General features: G+C 33.6%; 1 protein-coding gene across 1 annotated transcript in view; it reads right to left on the bottom strand.

Annotated features, from left to right (window-relative positions):
• Positions 1 to 17,419, bottom strand: part of CDH18 (cadherin 18) — a 690,430-nt gene extending 673,011 nt beyond the window's left edge. Inside the window, exon 1 of the mRNA XM_045566567.1 lies at positions 17,169 to 17,419. The gene's annotated coding sequence lies outside the window, so the exon portion shown is untranslated. The remainder of the gene's footprint in view (positions 1 to 17,168) is intronic.
• Positions 17,420 to 18,344: the final 925 nt, after the last annotated feature.

An 18,344-nucleotide genomic window follows, 5' to 3' on the forward strand; every position in this document is an offset into this window, starting at 1 on the left:
AATGATATTTTTAATAGGATCCTATTTTTCTTTCTTTTTTTTTTTTTTAATAAAGACAAATCTTTCATTATCCTTCATGTAAAAGATTTGGATTAGAAGGAAGCTTGTTCATATGTGATCCTTGGTGTTTAATCAGCTCCTGACTTTTAGAGCAATGTCAAAAGTCACTACTTTTTTACTACTTCAAAGGGAAAGTCTTAAGTGTCTCCCTACCCCACATCTTCTAGCTTTGCCAAGAAAAAAAGATTAGTCCAATTACTCCAAGTTAAGGTTATAATTGCCCTTCTACAATTTATGCCACAAGCCCGTGTCTGATTTCCACTCACCGTTAATGAAAACAGAAAGAAAGAGACACGAGCCCTACTTGGATACTCAGCTTTCTCTAAAGCTGATCGTTGTTTCTCTACTTGAGTCCCTCTGCTACTGCTATTATGTTAAAAGTCTACTCATTTCTTTTTTAGAATCTTACACTTTCTCAACAGACTACATTGTAAATCACTTAAGATAATTTAAACAAATCCGTACATTTCTGATTGTTTTAGTTTAACTTTGGTCATGTATTAAATGGGTCAAAAAATCTAAGTCTAAAATTAACTGGAGTTAAGTGGAGGTTCTTCAAAATATCTTACTTGAGTTTTGAGGAAACATCAGAGAATAGTAAAATGTTGCTAACAAAATATGAAAAAAATGCACACACCCCCCAAAAATAGCACTCAATAATGAGTGCCATTCTTATGATTCAAACACAAGTATAACAAGTTGTTTAATTCATACATCAATTTAAATACTATAGCATATAACGTAGCACTCATTTTAAACTGTTCAAAAAATATAAAAGTTTCATCAATTAAATACATATAAAATATATGGCTTAGTAGTCACTCAAAGAGCAGTTTTTATTATGATTTTATTGAATATTAATTAGTAATGTCACATTTTTAATAATTATAAATATATTTTCTTATTTTGAACTAATAGGAAAATATCACATAGAAATTTGAAGAATAATAAGCTAACGTTGAATTCAAACCTGATCCTATAAAAACCTAGAAATCACGGAGGGCTTATAAGGTCAAGGTTTAAAGGTTTTCTTCATACTTCATGCCTAACCACTAACATCTCTATTAAAGGAATAAAGCAGTTAAAAGTTTGTTGAATGCCTTCTCCAAAGGTAATAAAATTAATTAGGGAGATGTGCAGGCTGCTGATTCATTTGATTATATGTTACTACCTAAAGTGCAAAATTTCCCTGCTAGATCTGTTGCCTAAAGCAGTTTTGGTTGATTCATCACCTCTTTCACCCAGAGGGTTGATCATTGTAAATGACTTTATTGACCCATGGCTTGGTTCAGCATCATATGCTCCAATGAACCAAACAATAAACAGCTGCTAAGTGCAGGTTAGAAGTCATCATGGAAAATTCAAGGACTGAATCAGCATACTTCCTGCCATCAGGCTCCCATGCTGTCACAGATTCCTGAATTTCTTACCTGACAGGCATGATTTTTAAGGGGACTTGCCCTAGAATAATATATCTTCTTATGGACTTTCATATGACTTTTAGTAATGGAGGGAACTGAATTTTTAGAACCCATATTCCAAATACCTGGATCGTGAGTCATAGTTATATTACATTTTTAATGGTTTATTATGTGTCAGTGGAAATGTAAAGCCAAATATGATTTTGATAAAGTAACATAATATTTAAGGATTGAAATAATATTTTGGAAATTATCTAATAACTTCAACACTGTACAAAGAAAGAAAACATGCCTTGGGTTTAAGTCTGTTACCAATCACGAATTAATTTTTGTGAGTGGTGAGAGATGTGGATCCTGTTTCAGTCTTCCACGTATGACTATCCAATTTTCCCAGCACCATTTATTGAATAGGGATTCTTTTCCTCAGTGTATGTTTTTCTCTGCTTTGTCAAAGATCAGATGGCAATGTAACAGTGGTTTCATATCTGGGTTCTCTGATCTAATCCATAGGTCTATGTCTCTGCTTTTGTGCCAGTACCATGCTGTTTTGGTTACTATAGCCTTGTATTATAGCTTGAAGTCTGGTAAAGTGGTATCTCCCGATTTGTTCTTATTGCATAAAATTGCATTGGCTATTTGGGGTCTTTTTTGGTTCCGTACGAAGTGCAGAACTATTTTTTCAGGCTTTGCAAAAAACTGATATCAGTATTTTAATGGGGATTGCACTGAATCTGTGGATCAGTTTGGGTAGTATAGACATTTTAGCAATGTTGATTCTGCTCGTCCATGAGCATGATATGTTTTTCCATCTGTTTACATCCTCTGTAATTTCCTTCCTCAGTGTTCTGGAGTTCTTCCTATAGAGGTCTTTCACCTCCTTAGTTAAATTCTTATAGTTTCGTGCCTTAACTAAGGCATGACTTTTAGTAATGGAGGGCAATGGATTTTTAGAACCCATATTCCAAATACCTGGATTGTTAGTCATGGTAATATTACATTTTTAATGGTTTATTATGTGTCAGTGGAAATGTAAAGCCAAATGTGATTTTGAGGCATGAAACTATAAGAATTGTCGAAGAAAATGTTGAAAAAACTTATAGATATCGGACTAGGCAAAGAATTTATGAAGGAGACCCATAAAGCAATCATAGCACCAACAAAAACAAATAAATGAGACCTGATCAATCAAATTAAAAAGCTTCTGCACAGCCAAGGCACAATCAGGAGAGCAAATAAACAACCTACAGAATGGGAGAAAATATTTTCATGCTACACATCTGACAAAGGGCCGTTAACCATAATTTACAAAGAACTCAAGCAAATCAGCAAGAAAAAAACCAAACAACCCCATTAAAAAGTGGGCAAAAGACATGAACTGAAACTTTTCAAATGAAGATAGACTAATGGCCAAGAAACACGTGAAAATATGCTCAATGTCTCTAATCATCAGGGAAATGCAAATCAAAACCACAATGAGATATCACCTAACTCCAATAAGATTGGCTATTATCACAAAGTCCCAAAACAATAGATGGTGGCATGGACATGGAGAGAAAGGAACTCTTATACACTGTTGGTGGGACTGCAAACTAGTACAACCTCTATGGAAAGTAACATGGAGATACCTCAAATAACTAAAAGTGGAAATACCATTTGATCCAGCAATCCCACTACTAGGTATTTACCCAAAAGGAAAAAGACACTTTATAAAAAAGACACTTACACTCAAATATTTACAGCAGCACAATTCACTATCACAAATATGTGAAAACAACCCAAGTGCTCATGAACACATGAATGAATTAATAAAATGTGATATATATATACCATGAAGTACAACTCAGCCATAAAAAATGGCGATCTAGTATCTTTTGTAAGAACCTGGGTGGAGCTGGAGACCATTATTCTAAGTGAAGTATCATAAGAGTGGAAAAACAAACACCACATGTACTCAATACTAAATTAGAACCAATTGATCAACACTTATGTGCACATATGAAAGTAAAACTCAATGAAAATCAAGCAGGTGGGAGGGGAGATGAGGGGATAAATTCACACCTAACGAGTAGAATGCACACTATCTGGGTGAAGGACACACCTATAACTCTGACTCAAACTGTACAAAAGCAAATTATGTAACCAAAACATGTATACCCCTGTAATATTCTGAAATAAAAAGGAGAACAAAAATTCATTAAGAATGGTAATTCAATAGCAATCATATCCAGAATAGAAAAATCTCAGCTGTCATCACCTCCTTTCACTAACTAGCCTCATAAAATTTTCTCAAAAATAGCCTGATTTTCAGAACTACTCTTCTATTTAGAGATGAGTTTAAAAGAAAAAAGAAATATCTCTCCTCTACTAGACTAAGGTTAGGGTGAATTAGGAATTATCCTTTATTATTATCAAATGAACATAATGAATTTTGTCATATAGGCAAATGAATTAAAGAATTCTTAAGTTATATATGGTACCAAGAGAATGAGAAGAAAAGTCACAATGAGAAGACATTTGCAAAAGACATATCTCATAAAGAACCTTTATCTAAAATATATTTAAAAAACTCAAAACTCAGCAATAAATAAACCCAACAACTTTATTTAAAAAAAAAATAAGCAAAAATCTGAACAGATTCCTCACCAAAGATGCCCAGATGGCAGGTCAGCATATTAAAAGAGACTCCACATCATATATTATTGGGGAAATTCAAGTTAAAACAATGAGATAATGCTATTCACATATGAGTATGGACAAAATTCAGAACAACCAACACCACCAAATGTTGGTAAGTGTGTGGAACAACAGAAATTCTCATTTATTGCTAGAAGGAACATGTAATGGTACAGTCATGTTGGAAGACAGTTTGCCAGTTTCTTACAAAACTAAACAAATCTTACCTTACAATCCAGTAAGTATGATCCTTACCCAATCAGAACTAACTTAACCCAAATAATTTTGTAAATTTTCAAATTATTTGAAACCCAGAAACCTGCAAATGGATATTCATAGCAGCATTATTCATAATTGCTAAAACTTGTAAGCAAGCATGATATCCTTCAATAGGTGAATGGAAAAATAATCTGTGGTATATCAGGACAATGGAATATTTTTCAGTACTAAAAATAAAAGAGCTATGAAGCCATAAAACATGGAGGAACTATAAAGGCATCTTACTAAGTGAAAGAAGCCAATCTGACAAGGCTACACAGTGTACGATTCCAATTATAAGACACACTGGAAGAGGCAAACCTATATAGACAGTAAAAAGATCAGAGGTTACCAGAGGTTAAAGTGGAAGGAAAAATGAATAGGTATAGAAGACTATGAAGGTAAACTATGTTGTATAATATGGTAATAGTGAGTACATGTCACAATATATTTGTCAAAACCCATAGTATATACAACATCAACTGTGAACCCTAAAAAATGAAGTCTAATCAAAAGGGAAGAAATAAATTCAGTAAAAAAATTGTCTCAGTTGAAATAATCCCAAGTTCATGATTGAACAATGCTGGACATAAAACTAATTTACTCAGTGTTGTCTTATAATGTCCCCATTGTTAATTTATTTCAGTATCAAAAAGAATTCCAGTAGGTTCAACACAAATTGACATCCTGCATTTATTATTTGGAAATATCAATTATGTGATATTATACTAAGACCTGTGCCACATCTCAAATCAAATACTCTATTATGAACAAAAGGGTATGCAGTGATTTTTACAGCAATTTTCAAAGGTATTATGATAAAAATTTAGAAAAGTTTAATTATAAAATTCATAGACATAGTGTTATAAAAACTAGTGATCTATAATAGAGAAGAAAATAGGTGACCTACTTTGGACATTCACAAATCCAAAGGGTAAAGGAATTTAGTGGGAATTGATTTTTTTTACCCAAAATAGTTAATATATGTAATAAACTCATGAAAGGAGGAATAAAAAGTAGTATCAAGAGTTTTAAAATCACTTGGGGACAAAGAGCAATATGAGTTTGTTGCTATGCACAAAGGAATATCAGATATTATTTTTCAGTAATGCCTGAGGAATCTTCCAGAATGTGAGAATATTTGAGGAAACACTTTAAAGCAGCCTTTATATACTTTAGTTATTAAGCAAAATGTGGCACATGGTTAGTAATTAGCATTCTAATATAAAGTCCATAAAGGCATGGTTGCCAAAAATTAATTCATCAGAATACTATATATAAAAAATGGTATTCACCTACATCTTATATTTAATGTTATAAAGAAGATATTTAATGGCATTAACTAGAGCTTCATACTCTGATATAGTATATAATTAAAAAAAATACTCAAATTATAGTTTTGGAATTATTTTGCTCTCTTATAAGTAATATTTGACCCGTCCAAAAGCCAAACTGTGTCTTTACCTTTTATTTCCAGATTTAACACAGTGTTGTGGAATTAAAAAAAAAAGTATTGTTATTTTTTTAAATTAAAAAAATCGAAAAACATACCAATACTATCTAATATGAAGAATACAACTGGATTTGAATCATGGAATAACACTGTTTAGTGCTTCCAACATGTTTAAGATGGTTATGAATCACCTGGGGATATCGTTAAAATGTAGATACTAATTCACTTGACTACTGTGTATTTTCAGCGTTTCTAACAAGCTCCTGATGTCAATTCTGCTGGTATATAGATTATATTTTGAGTAGCTAGAGTTCTTAGCATGACATGCTAACTACTCTAACCTAAATCATTTTTTCCACACACATGAAAAATCTAACTATAAAAGTGTCAAGAAGATCTGAGTCCCACCGAGTTGATTATTAGTGTAGGAATTACTAGAATCAGAACAAAAATTCACAAATGCCTCCATAACAAAAAATACTTTTTATTTTTCAATTACCTTACAGTTGAAAAATTGTGAACAGGTTGGAGTGGGAAAAAGCATATTGGTGTAATAGTGTTTTCTCAGGTTAAATTTTTGAGAGCTCATATATGAAGGTAGCAACTGAATACATTAACAGAGTCGGGAATTTACAAGTTAAAATGTTCTATATAAAAAACTGTTCCCTGTTTGCTAAGTATTTTCAAGTACCATTTGAATCCTAACAGAAGAGGTATGTTGTTTTATACTTTTTGCATATACATAGCCAGGTCTAAAATGTCTCCGTAATATTCCTCCATTTAATTGTTGACAATAAGTTCAACTTTTTTTTTAATAAATAAATAGAATTGAATGAGGAAACTATTTACATGTTAGTAAATATTTTTGTAATTAGTGTTCATTGGGTTTGAAAATCTTTTGATGCTGCTGTTCAGGTACTCATTCATGGGCTTAAATCAAACAGCTGGTTGTGACATTTAAAGTGTGCTTAGCATGCACAAAATACTAACTGGTATGTTGAGAAAGTTCTATTGCTTTAGGCAACTCATTTATTTACATTAGATCTAGTACTTTAGTTGCCCTTAAGGAGTTTAAGAGCTCCGTAAACTCAGGCTATTAGCAGAAACAAAACGGGACTCTGATCTTCAGGCTAACATTGGAAATGAAACTAGGTGAGAAGCCTGTATCTGACACATTTGACCCTGTAATCTCCAGTTATAGAAGGAACCATGGGTAAGTACAATCTATTGTGAATGTTTAAGATGATTATATCTTTGGGGCAAATCATGTGTTACCTCATGAATTAAAAACATTTAAAGACTTATCCACAACATTTATATTTCTTAACATAATACACAGCATACTTTCATAATCTGTTCACCTGTCTCTCTCTCCAGGGCCAATAGTTCCTGCTTCCTCCTAGAGACCCTACATGCCAATGATGCTGGACTACATGTACTTTTTCCAATACCCCATGATCATTCTGAATGTTCACTCTCTCCCCACGATTCCTTCTTGCATAACTTCACACCATTTTAAAGACAAATCAAGTATCAAGTCCTCTGGAATCCTTTTTCAGATTGAGCAAAGAAAAAGGTTATTAATTTCTTCTCAGTGTCTCTTCCATTTTTCAAGACATCTTGCAGTTTTTAACCATTATTACATGCTGCATTATATTTGCCATTTTATAAGGGAGAAAACAATCAAATGTCTCACATATGCCCCGGATTTTTATTGATATCAATTGGCAAAATCTTGCAATTATTTTGAAATGTAAGTTATTTCCTCCTAGGTCAGATTTTATATGTGCTCTAGAGCATGGTAAGCTCTGACTCAGTAAGGTCAGAAGATAGGAAGTATGGTGGGTGAGTCCGGAGGAAAATTGGCAACCAGTGTGATTTATTACCTCAGGTGTTTTATTACCTGATCTTCAAGCAAGAGACAGCTAATCTCCTCAGTCAGAGGAAGGAACCTTTCTTCTGCTGACAAGACAGGTTTAGAGAAACTCAGGTGTTTTAAGTTTCTCAGTTTAACCCAAACCCACTCATATGGCCTTAGAAGCTTTCTGATTATCTTGCAATGACTTGATCTAATAATTTAAAGCCATGAGCTTATGTGTATGGCTTTTTGACTTGTTTCTCTGTAAGGTCTCGAGTGCAGTTAAAACAATTATTCTATCTTTATAGTCTTAAAATAGCCATTATAAACAGATTAGTGAAAGACAGTTACCACTTGGTTACTAGAGCGTTTCTTCAGAAGGGTTTTTACTGCAAGTAAACACAGCAGATTATTTGGGTAATTGGGAAAGCCATCGCATTCTATGGATTACTAGTACTCCAATTATTATTAGCAATAGTTCAGTACTGTGCTCAAGGCCAAAGGACATGATCAAACCGTTCCCTGGACCCCACATTGGTAACCCACTCAATTTCTCATATCCTTGCTCCTTTACCAACTCCAAGTATGATCTCTTTAATCAGTCACTACTGAGTCAGGAAAACAGCGAGCACAGCAGTTGTAATACTTTAACAGACTATTGAATCCATATCTTGGAGGACTGAAAGTACAAGAAGGGAACAGTGAGCTAAGAAAGAGACTTTAAATGTTGGAAGTAGTCATCACCCGTAGCTTGGGGGAACAAAGGAAACTTCCTCTGTTCTTTGTCTATGATCTTTTAGACTTAAGTAAATGCTTTTTAAAAAGTGACACAAACAAACCTTTAATTTACACTGTCTTAAAGTCTTCTTTTTACCTGTTTTTTTAAACAACTTTGAAAGATTTTGTTTTCTCAATGACAGCCACTCATTAAGATTATAAGAGCCTAAAAGATGGAGGAGGGGCCCCCTGGAGAGAGGGAAGGAGTGCAGCCTGCCTGGTGCCGCAGCCAGTGAGGGGCACAATGAGGCTGGTTCCCGGAGTACTAGAAATAGCTGCAAAGGAAACAAATGATTTTGAATTACCTGATGCTGTGGAGGAGGTGAAGAGCACTAGGAAGTAATGCTGACAAGAGCAGCGAACACAAAAAAGAAGAAAGTCATTTTCCCTCCTCCTGCCTCCCAACACGATCTAGCAGTTTCTTGGCAGAACCTAATGGGAGACAAACTGGAAAGGAGAAGTGTTCTTTCAAGTTCCTCGGCCCAGCATCACAGAAGAGAGGGTGGAAGGGCACATTTGGATACAAAAAGTAATAGTTTAATTACTGACTCAGTTTTCTTTCTTATCTACTAGAAGGAGAACCCCTAATCTACTTTTTATTCATCACTGTAACCACTTGAATAGTTAAGTATGAAATTTCATACTTATCAGTTGCTCAGCAAATGTTTCTTCAATGATTAAATGAAGGATAGCACAAAGACATTTTATTTTAGATCAGATTTTCAAGGGCTGTGGATTTGGAAATATTTAATGTTGATATGAGTTCTGCTGTAGTTCCTGCGTCTATGATTTTGTCAGTCACTCTTCTAAGCTTTTTATTAATACCTCTGTAATCTCTTTGAACCCTTGGATCACCCCATAAGGTACTTGCTATTATTGTCCTTACTATAAAGAGGATGAAATACAGGCTGACAGATGTTAAAACCTTTTCTAAGGTTCTAGAGTGAGCAAGACAACATAACATAGTGGTAAAAAGAAAAAAAAAATGAGCTTCAAAGACAGAAAGACTGGAATCTAAAGTCCTATGTTCCATTCTTTTTTTCTATCAAATGAATTTTATAATTGGGCCTCAGAAATGCATTCTGTAAATCCTCTAGTGTTCTCAGTGATAATTTTGCTGCTATGAGTCAAAATGTTCTGCCCTCATTAGATTTAAGGCAGTTTATTGAGGTGTATTTCTTGGCAATGAATTGGTTAGTTCTTGAGTTCCAGCCAAGAAATTAAAGTTATATTGATTTATGACAAAAGTGTTCAATAACTAGATGGTAGGTATGATGCCCTGAGTATCTCTACCAGCCAACAACTAAACATTATGAAAAAAATATTAAAAGTACACATAAATTATTAAATGCATGTCAGGGTTGGAAATTTCAGAATATAAGTCAATTTACTGGAGGTAAATATGGCAATACACATATCCACAAACAGATGGAGACAGCAGCAGAGAGAGGAGACACTGGCATTTTAAGTACTTTATCTATTCCTTTGCAGGACCACTAAACATCTTTAGAGATTGGTGGTCTTATTTGGTCTTATTTATGTTTTATATACATGTTTGTCTGTGCAATGTTTCAAGAGACTTTCCAAAATGTAAAAAGTGTGTTAGCAGACGAGTCTAATCCTTTGGCTACAATATAAACATTTTCAAAATTCAAATAAATGCCCAAAGGGGAACATAAATCTCCACTTTGTATTAATATTTTCTGCCTTAATGTGATTTCATTCACCAAATACATTCAGTTTTGTTTCTGAGGGATATCTAATCATATGTACTACATAATGAACCGTTATTCATCCAATTTTAAGGGGTTTATACACATTAACATACCTACCGTAATAGAACTGTGTGCTGTTCCCAATGAGTAGGCAGGAAAAAAACCCCATAGTAGTCAAGTGGCACAGCTACAACTTTTATATTTATTCACCTTCATGTAAGTATTAAAAGACCACTTAACCAATTAGATTACCCTCCTTTTTAAGTAAAAAAATAAAGAGAAGAAAATTGGAGATGCAAGAACCTTTTCAAAAATTATTTATATCCTGTGCTAAGCCATTGTTTTAATTTGTTCTTTCAAATAATAGATAAGTACCATGAACATTGTGCTTTGAGAACTGAAAAAGTAAACGTAAGGAACTGTGCTTCCTTTTCTGAATCATACAATCTGAATAGGAGTACGTAATACGTAATACATAAAATATTTGATCACATAAAACCTTGCATTATTAACAGTAGGGAGATTCTCAAGGAGATGTAGAAAGATTGGTAATGTTTGAATTCATTGAAAAGATAAGATCAATCCAATGAAGGTTGTTATTATGGACAAAATTTGAGAGAAAAACTTTGGAGGATAAGGAAGACACAGCTTAGCTTAGCTAGAAGTAATGAGTAGTGACATCAGAAACTTTGGTTAAGACCAGATTATGAAGAACCCTGGTCTACTTGAGGATTTGGATTTTCTCTTATAAGGTATATGAAGCCATATATTTCTAGCCACAGCTATAAATACAGCTAGAAAGTGCAATGTGGAAAGGCAAATAAAGAGAATGATTGAGAAAAAGAAATCTGATTGGAAGCTGTTACAGTTGTTATGCTTTTGATAGGCGTCAAGGTCTAAGTGAAAGTAGCTATTGAGTTTTTAGTTAATGTAGTCCCTTTAATTCAAGCATAGCCCTTTCAAACTAGAAAATGATTGGGACTATCTGATTGGGACAAATGGGGGTTAATTTATTTGATTACTTTATACATTTTATTCCACTATAGCTCAAAATTATCAATAGCAAATATGTGTTGCAAGTTAGGGGCCAACTCTCCTCCCACACACATGCAGCCTGTCCTGCAGAGGAATAAAACCCCACAATCTGGCAATGAAACGTTACCAACTAATTAATGGGCATGTTTCTTGAAGATCCATGAAGTGTTTCAGAATTATTCTCAACATGGCATACATAGCTTTTACCAATCAAAAGTACATGTCAAAAACAAAGAGATACACTACACACCTATTACAATGAATAAAATCTAAAATACTGAAAGCACCAAATTTTGACAAGAATGTGGTACAACAGGAATTCTTATTCATTGCTGGTAGGAATGAAAATAGGTACAGCCACTTGGAAACCAGTTTGGCAGTTTCTTACAAAACTAAACATACATTTACCATATAATCCAGCAATCATGCTCATTGGTATTTACCTAAACAGGTTGAAAATGTGTATACATACAAAAGGCTGTATATGAATGTTTATAGCAGCTTTATTCATGATTGTCAAAACTCAGAAGCAACCAAGATGTCCTTCGATAGATGAATGGATAAACAAACTGTAGTTTATCCATACAATAGAATATTATTCAGCAATAAAAATAAATGGGCTATGAAACAATGAAAAGACATGGATAAACTTTAAATGCTTATTGCTAAATGAAAGAAACCATTCAGAAAAGTCTACATACTGTATAATTCCAATTATATAACATTCTGGAAAATGCAAAACTATGGAGACAGTACAAGATCAGTAGTTGCCAGGGTTTCAGGGGGAGGGACACAGGTAGGGATAAATAGGTAGAGCACAGGGAAATAGAGCAGTGAAACTATTCTGTATGATGCTACAATGGTGCATACATGTCATTATACATCTGTCAAATAGAATTAATAGAATATACAATACAAAGAATAAACCTTACTGTAAACTATGGACTTTAGTTAATAACAATGTATTGATAGTGGCTCATCAATGGTAACACTAATATAAAATGTTCATAATAGGGAATACTGACAGAGATGGGAGGATGCCAGTATATAGAACTCGGTTCTTTTCTCTTATTTTTTTGTAAACTAAAATTGATCTGAAAGTAAAGTCTATTCATAAGAAAAGAATTGTTTCAAAGATGTTTGAAACCCATTTGCCATACCTGCCCTAAAATGGTGTTTGTTATACATTATGCTTTACTGCTGGATCTTCCCTCACTTTATTTTGCCAAGCATGGGTGAGAATGCGTACATCTTCACACATGAGTGGCATTAGTATGTCTGGTAGACAAGCAATAACATGCACTCTCATTTCTACCTTATCCATTCTATGATTAATAAAATGAGTGTACTGGTATGATTCATTATCTTCCTCTATTCTCAATAACCCTGTGCCCAAATCCTCTCATTTGAAATTAGAGTGACTGGAGTTTGGTAAACGACAGGGTTCGAGGATTAAGTTACATGACTCAATACAGAGTTCTCTAATGGACAGGAAATAATGTAACAGAAGAGGCATCATATGGACCCATCTCAAGTCCTATCTAAGCAATTTCTAATATAAAATAACCAGAGAAAATGGCAGTATTTGTGTCTGTGTGTGTTGGGTTGGGGGAAGGATTGAATTCGGAAAGGATAACTTGTTGAAATAAGAAATGGCAGATCCAGAACACAAATCATGTTATACAGTACAAGTGACTATATTTCCATGTTATTCAAACTCTATAAAAATAGCTATACCCACATATAAAGACATTCTCACCCAATCATACACACATGCAGTTTCACAAAGAAATAGACCTAGGAGTGGTTTTGTAGAGAACACAATTCCAGTTCATTGATAATAGCAACAACAATAAACAGATGAGTTCTAATTATTAACATCATCTAACTCAGTCCATTAGCTTAAACCCAGTAGAATGAACCCTCCTGTTTCCCAAGTCTGATATTAGCCTATCATATTAATGATTACCCATTTCAATTACCCATTTTCCTACTTCCACATTCCTCAATAATTCACATTATCAAAATCTAATTTTGTAAGAAAGAACGGCATTAGAGTATATACCAGCATGATCCAGTAGACCTGGAATTATTCTCCCAGTTCTATGTATATTATGCTAGTTGCATTCAAAATTCATTCCTTTCAAGGTATGTAAGTTTTCAAACAAAGAATAAAAGTCCTAGATCTTTACTTTCAAAAGTAAGGGAAATGTCTTTACTATTTATGTTTTTCCATTTTATTTAAGCAACTACTCTTCTACCCTGACAAACCAACAAGCCATTCAATAAATAATGGAAATTCCATGACTCATTGCTCAGAATTCCTCCCCTACTCTCACTTCCCAAAAGAAATTTCTCTCAGATTATGTATGTCACTTTCTCTTTTCATGAGCTGGCATCAACTGATGGAAAGCCCAGACCTACCAAATACATTGCTTGGGCATGAACTCATTATTGAATGCTGCCTAATCCCCAGACAAGTCTTGCAGGAAGGGAACATCTTTAGCTGCCAGAAAGATGTGAGAAATATGTTTCTATTTATTAGGAAAGTCTGCTACGCAATTCACTATGCATGGCTTTCAAAAGTGATACAGGAAACACTTTTCCCCTATAATAAGCCCTCACATCAACCTCTGTATATTTATGACAACTCCAAACCCTGTGAGGCAGAAAATATTTTTTTGAATTTAAAAATGCATTTCCTATATGTGCATGGATAGTAAAACATTCTACTATTTTCAATTATTCCATCTCTATTTCTGTAGAACACAGGTAATATTCTCTTTTAGCTGCCTGCTGTTCTTTCCTCCTGAAAGCAAATTGCATGGAAGCCACAGAGTCATCAACTCTTCCTGTGCTGTTCACAGATATTTGGAGATGATATAAAGTCAGTTTATTCCTTCTTGTTTGTCCTTATTATTCTATTTCTTATCATGCTATTTGCATAACATATAATCTTTAAAATTGCCTCAAATAGGCCATGTTCATATTTCAAGCCATTGTTATTTTTAAAGATTAAAATATTTTTGTATATAAAATGTTTAAAGAGAATAAGTTTAGAAAACATAGGATATATTTACTTTCCTGTGAAAATAAAAACTTATTGATCTCAAATATTTGTTTTTTTAAACAGTTTTTTTACAAAATATTTAAAGAGAATAAATTTAGAAAACATAGGATATATTTGCTTTCCTGTGAAAATAAAAACTTATTGATCTTAAATGTTTCTTTTTGGAGTAGAAGAAAGCTACTTAAAGAAGTATTCACATTTTAAAAACAGGGAACATATTTCAAGAAAGCAGTATACCCTCTTTCAGTGGTTTGCTGAGTATAACACAGGAAGAAAGAGCCCCCTAATGGTTTAGATATCTATAAAAACAGAAGAGGTTGTATTAATACTTTCTCAGTTCTTGTTTCACAAAGGCTAAGATGAGTAATCAGGAAAGATATCTGATACTATGAAAGTGAACAAAAAGTTGAATAAAAGGTCAGTTAGATCTCTCTCAAATGCAAAGAATAGTGAGAGTCCCTAAGATGAATTGATGAAGTAAGCTGTTAGATTTCAGGCTCAGAGTGACACGTATATATGTGACTCCTAGAACACCTGTCTTCCTCAGTCATGTGAGCTGAAGTGCACTGATCTGGAATGTAGGAGACATATTAATTACATAGTTGAAAAGTGTGAAACGTTGTTTAATGAAAAAACTTCCTTTTTTCTCCCCAATCATTAGCCACTTCCTATGAAGAAGAGGAGGAACAAAATCCCTTACAGGAGAAATTACAGAATTTGCAAGAAAACTAAAAAAGAGAATCAAAGTAATATTGAGAGTAAGCTAAGAAGACTAAGTGCAAGAGGCACCCAGTGTTAAGAAATTATTTTAAAGTCTTTTTTAAAGGAAGAATGTGCCTATTTATAGAAAAAAAAGTAAGTATGGATGTTTACATCTACTCATGCTAAAATTTAATGGTCTCATAGAAAACACACAATTAGGACTGTTTTTTTTATTGTATATAACTCAATTTATCCCATCAATAAATTCTGTAAGGAAATTGAACTGTATAAAATAAGTTAGATACTTAAGATTGTTGCAACCAAAATAAAATTTAAATTAATTTTGTGTATTAAACTTAAAAATGAGTAGATTAATTGGTTAAAACTGTTACCACCTTGAATGAGATGTCAAATTGTTTGCATAAAAATGAAATGATTAAAAACATAATTTTGAATAAATTGCAGAACAAGCATAGTTAACATAATATATACAAAACAATTAAGCTAGATTACAACAGATTTTAGACAAAGTTCTGTGAGTGGATTTGCCATGATATTGCTACCATATACATAAATATGTGGTCTACAGTGCCTGACATATTTATCAGTTAATAATTTGGCATTTGTTTACTTAAACATAAAACTTTATATCAAATGACTCAATTTAAAGGAAAAAATCAATATTTTTAAATATATATGTCTATTCTTTTAGACAAACTGTACTTTCTAAAATTTAAACTACCAATTCAATTATTCCCTTCTGATATGGTCACCATCCATGGAAATATCTAGATAGCTATAATACGGTATTAGGAAACATTAAAATACCATTTCACATTTAGAAGACAAAATATGTTATAAAGAATTGTTTTGCAAATATGAAGTTTTATTTAAAATATGAATAAGGGTGAAAAAACACACAAAAACAGCCATTCAGAGATGTAACATTCCTAAATTCAGATACATTGGCTCCCAGTAGGGCTGGCAATCATGTTCTTATTTGAAACATAGAACAATATATTAAAAAGTTTTTGCTATCTTATCACAGATGGCAGTTTGTTCTTTGATTAGAGGAGCGACTCAGGGAATTTCACTGAGAAAGACAATCAGAGCAACTCGGGGTAAAATATCTCTTCATTGACCCAATATCTCTTTATTGATCCAATAAATCAACATAAAAATGTTACAAACCATGTTAGTTCCAGTAAGCATTAAATAAATCCTTTTTCCCCCCCACAATGTTTTCTCCTTAGCAGTTGATATCTGTGACCTATAAAACTAAGGTCAGTCAACTACATCAGTACTGCATTGCCCATCCTAGCCCATTCTTCTTAGACCATTCCATCAATTTCCTCAGAAATAATTTTTTTAAAAGCCTTGCTCCCAGCAGGAAATTTAATATATGCCAAGTTCCTATATATTCACAGACACTTAACCTGCGCATACCATCACTGACACTTAAAACATTAATTGATGGCACTGCAGGTCAGCAATGAACTCTAGAATAGCTAAACATCTCCAGAGTCATATTTCTTTGCCTTAGCTCAGTACTTTCTTAAGAACAAATGCTGACCGTCAACAGCTATAATAAGAGGGCATTCTAATGTCACACCATTTAGGACACATCATACTTGTGTTGAAGAGTTAAAGGTACAATCAAAAGACAGATTTAGTTAAAATTAACCCCTGACAATCACTGAAAAGCACATAGTGGCTTCTGTGTCTGCATGAAATATAATAGTTGACAGTTAAAGCAGTAATGGTCCTTTCTCGACATGCTACTATTTCCCAAAGTTGATTAACAACTAAAAAACAATACCTATGAACATATTTCAAGGTAGTAACCAAAAATGCACTTTTTAGTATAAACTTAACTTATTTTTTTATTCAGAGTATCTGCTCCATAAACTTATAATCTAGTGATAGCATTTAAAAATCACTTGTACGTACCTGGAGATAAAAAAACAAATGTATTCCTATAAATACATTATGCATTTCCACATTTCTAAATCCACATGCTTGTGTATAGATAGCACTGACTTTAACGCATCCCTGCAAACTCAGTTTTAAAAGCATGCAAAGCTGTGATGTATTTTACTGTGAATGATTAAAAAGAAATCCAGAAATAAACATTTTGTTTTCTTACCTGGAGCATGAAACTGTTTCTGTTCAGTGCTGGAACAAAGTGGGGCTGGAAAGAGGACTGGATTTTTGTTTTCTTTTCAAAATCCGCTTTAATGATGCAGGAGTGAGATGAGCTATTCCAAGGTGAAGTCTGTTATTTCTTTCCGGAGCTTAGAGCTGACATCCTCTTGGAAAAGAAAAGGCACCTCAGTAAGTTGTTGACCGAGGGAGCTACACAGCAAGATTATCGGGCACCAGCAGTCACATAGTGATGCTATGGAACGTGCACTGCCTTCCTCCCCACCTTGCATTCCTCTCTCCCTCTCTCCCTTGCTCTCTTTCCTTTTCACCCTGACGCTCGCTCAGCTGTGAGTCTCAGCTCCTGCTGCTGCTGTGTAATCAATCTAGCCCGTCTGAAGCTAATAGTCCCCTATTTAACCAGCCAATCAATAGCAAGGATTCCACTGCTAGTCCCAAGAGTCTTTTCCAAGAGTGATACAAACAATAAGAGTTTTGCCAGCAGTTTAGTCAAGTATTTTTCATTATTTTATCACCCTTAGAGATAAGGTTTGAGAGAGCAGAAGCTCAAAACAAGCTTAATGTTTTTGCAGATTTTGGTGTTTTAAAATGGTAGCCTTTCTTATCCAGCTGTATTAACTTGTAATTATACATCCTCACCTTTCTTCCATCAGCATTTAAGAATTGCTGCAGAGTAGCAAAGTGTGATAGAATCTTTCTCATTCAAATATGCCAGAAAAAAATCAGTAGCAACATTGCATACACTAATAAATACTTTTTGCTGGAAACAACAACTCCAGTAGCCTATATGGCTAGGATCAATTAAAGAACACCCCATTATATTGATTAATGTTAAAAGCTAATTATTTTTTTCTAGAAAAATCATGATAAATATTTTCATTCCTCATAAAGAACAAGAGGTGATGTTTGTAGATATTTTTGAACCGGAGTCTGAATCAGGCTTCAGTGTGTAAAACATTTTTCAATTTTAAAGCATTGATCTACAAAAGGATACCTCTGAATGTATCAAATAGAGCATTTCACACCTGATTCATCCATTCAAGGTTAAGAAGATTTTCTTCTTAAAGTGACACATTCATTGGTCATCTACTGTGACTGACCATAATAAAGAAGCACAAAGCAAACCATTGAAGACCAGACTGGTTTTTCATTTCCCACA

Source organism: Lemur catta, chromosome 12 (genome assembly GCF_020740605.2).
Source record: "Lemur catta isolate mLemCat1 chromosome 12, mLemCat1.pri, whole genome shotgun sequence".
NCBI lineage: Eukaryota > Metazoa > Chordata > Mammalia > Primates > Lemuridae > Lemur > Lemur catta.